The sequence below is a fragment of the Neopsephotus bourkii genome, unplaced genomic scaffold (genome assembly GCF_033783945.1).
Source record: "Neopsephotus bourkii isolate Nb327-2 ecotype Australia unplaced genomic scaffold, CSIRO-AGI_Nbou_v1 NB_941, whole genome shotgun sequence".
NCBI classification, from domain to species: domain Eukaryota; kingdom Metazoa; phylum Chordata; class Aves; order Psittaciformes; family Psittacidae; genus Neopsephotus; species Neopsephotus bourkii.
The window spans coordinates 400,554-403,261 of record NW_026901435.1 but is presented as its reverse complement, the minus strand read 5'-3'; the positions used below and the strand labels follow the sequence as shown (position 1 = coordinate 403,261).

At 37.6% G+C, this 2,708-nt stretch overlaps 1 long non-coding RNA gene across 1 annotated transcript; it reads right to left on the bottom strand.

The window, feature by feature from the left end:
- Positions 1 to 627: 627 nt before the first annotated feature.
- On the bottom strand, positions 628 to 2,078 carry LOC133214948 (uncharacterized). The gene is made up of 3 exons (XR_009726276.1): positions 1,980 to 2,078; positions 1,670 to 1,769; positions 628 to 829 (listed from the first exon to the last, which is right to left on the bottom strand). It is a non-coding gene; the product is annotated as an uncharacterized LOC133214948 (long non-coding RNA).
- Positions 2,079 to 2,708: the final 630 nt, after the last annotated feature.

Genomic DNA, 2,708 nt, shown 5'->3' with positions numbered 1-2,708 from the left:
CATACCCTGCACATAAAGGGCTGATCAGTTATTTAATCCTTTCCATGTTAAAAAAAACTAGAACATTTTCCATGCTAAATAATATTTGGGGTTTAAGGGTCAAGTACAGCAAACACTCCGATAATACTGCAGATACTGAAAGCGTGCTTTAGATTTTCCTGTTTTCATTTAGATTTGCATTTTAAGTCACCAGATCATGAAATGCAAGAGGTCCCTCTAAGGTATGATCATGATCCAGGAAACTATAAGCATATATCCAAGATGAATGCAAATGTACAGGCAAAACTGCAAATGTACAATTGATCAGAAAGTCCTCTAAAAAGATTTCGACATAAAATGTTTCTATTCTTTTCTATCTTATTCTATTATTAGTATATTATTTTTTTTTTGATGACACAGTGAAGCTATCAGAATAGTTAAGCAATAATGATGAATTTTATGCTTTAGCCAGTTCCTCCTGTGAGCATGGAAAGAAAACTCTTGAATGAGTGGGTTCTAGGTTATCAACGCTCCCTGCTATGTGCCCTTATTTCATTCAGACAACCCTTAAATTACAAACTGTGTTTGCAATAACCTCATCCTAGAACAAAGATTAAATGAATACTCCTCTGCCCCAGCCATCCAAGTACAGAGCTTGGTCCTCTTGCTGCCTCTCAGGAGACAGAAGTCTTTAGGATCTGGTCCACTGTTTGGCTTCTGCTCAGGGGTGATGGATGCTGCGGCCTGTCTGGTGCAGCTGAACAGAGACAGAGCTTGGGAAGACATGACATCCAACTTAAATCACTGCACTATGGCAAAGTGAAAAATCCTCCTCCATCCTCATGTGGGCCTATTGTGTGAAAAAGGTCAAAAGAAAGGCGGATTGCATTAAAAGCAATATTGTGAAAGAGCTGACAGATGTTATGCCATTGTATGATCTGCTGTGAGTCTCTGCTGGGGCTACCAATCACAGATTGGAACACTCTTGTGTAAAAGAGACAAATTCTAAACTCCTTATCAATGGCTAGGCTAAAATGTTCCTCATCTAACCATCTGATTGCAGGAATGTAGATGTCAGGCCATAAATACAGAAAATAAGTTTTAAAACATACACTGCAAAGATTTTGGACCTGTTTATAATATAGTGACCAGTCTAAAACAAAATGGTATGAATATGCTGAGATCCAAATGGCAAGGAAGACAACACAGCATTCATATAATTGCATTCAGTTTCACATTTCGTTTGCATAAGATTGCAAATTACGATTAGACCCAGGATGTATGAATTCGGCATTGATTTTTCTGACATGACCTATGATCTAAAGGATTCTGTTAGTCTCAGTGCTTCTTCAAGTCTTTATTCAAGCCAAAAAAAGGCTTTTCTTCCTGCTGAAATAAATGCACTTCTAAGGGCCAGGCATTATAATGCTATTGTCTGAAGATCTTACCCATTATTTCAGGTGTAGTTTGCTGAAGCTGGCCACAATATTTACTACCTTTAAAGTAATTGCACTTGTAAAGCTTAAAGCATCATTTCTCTAACTATACTGATCAGTTTGATTTTCCAAAGCCAGATGCCTCTACAAGGCTTCTATACACCATATTCAAAGTGCGAACAATGCCAGGTCCATCATATCAACCTCAGTGACTGAAATACAGAAAATATCTGTATTTCTAAAGTTCATTGTACCTTGTTTTCCTCTCTTGTTTTTAACTTTTCTGTCAGGAGGGAAGAGAATGACAGCATGTCACAGAAGTCTGCCAGGTCCAGCCTTACTTCTGCTTCTAGCCTAAATTGGAAAATAAGAGGATAACTGAGTAAAAGATCTCTTAGTAAATTGCTATGATCACTATACTATTAGGTGATATTTTTACTCTCACTGACCAAATTCAGACATTTTCAACAGTGCCACATATCCAACTCTATTTCTTGTACTTCTGATATTGCAAAAGCCACCAAAATTCTTTATTAGTGCTGCTGCAATGTTACACCTACTCACCTCGAGAAAAAAAGGTCCCGATACTACGTTTTTGTCATTTCACAGCTTCATCGTGTTAAACTCTCTTTCAGTGATCCTGCACCCATTATTGGTATATTCGTGTACCTCAGGGACACACATTTGTTTGTCCCTTCTTTTTTCCGTACTCCCCAGCTACATTTATTGATTTCCATTATATATATCTCCTAAAGAGTTTAGATAAGTAGCATTAGTTCCCGTGGTTCCTACAGGTGTTGGAATACTTGAAAGTAATACCTCTTTCTAGGTATTGTCGTTTTCTAAAATCCAACATGGTAATTTACAGCCTATTAGCAAAGTAAATGTGCAAATAGTGAGGGGCTTTCAAATTCTCAAACTTCAAACACCTGACTAAAATTCTGGATCACGGGTAGTCTACAGCAATTTTATTACCAGTGTGAAACAGCTGATCTTAGTCAAAATATGGGAATGCATCTCCCACCTCCTTTCTCTGGCTCACACAGACAACTTGAGGGTATGCAACACCTTCTTCACTCAGGTATTACATCAGAAACCTCACTGATGTTGTCGGGAGATGTGCTGCATGAGTAAACATCAGATGATTGAGACTATAATATGGATCTGTAGCCAATTTTTTAGTCATTTGGCCATTTAAATAATCAGTTAAAATATCCTTCTTTTAAATTCAGTGGAAATTCCCATAATCTAAACTGACTAACTGGCATTGCAGCCGTTAATTATGTCAGCAGA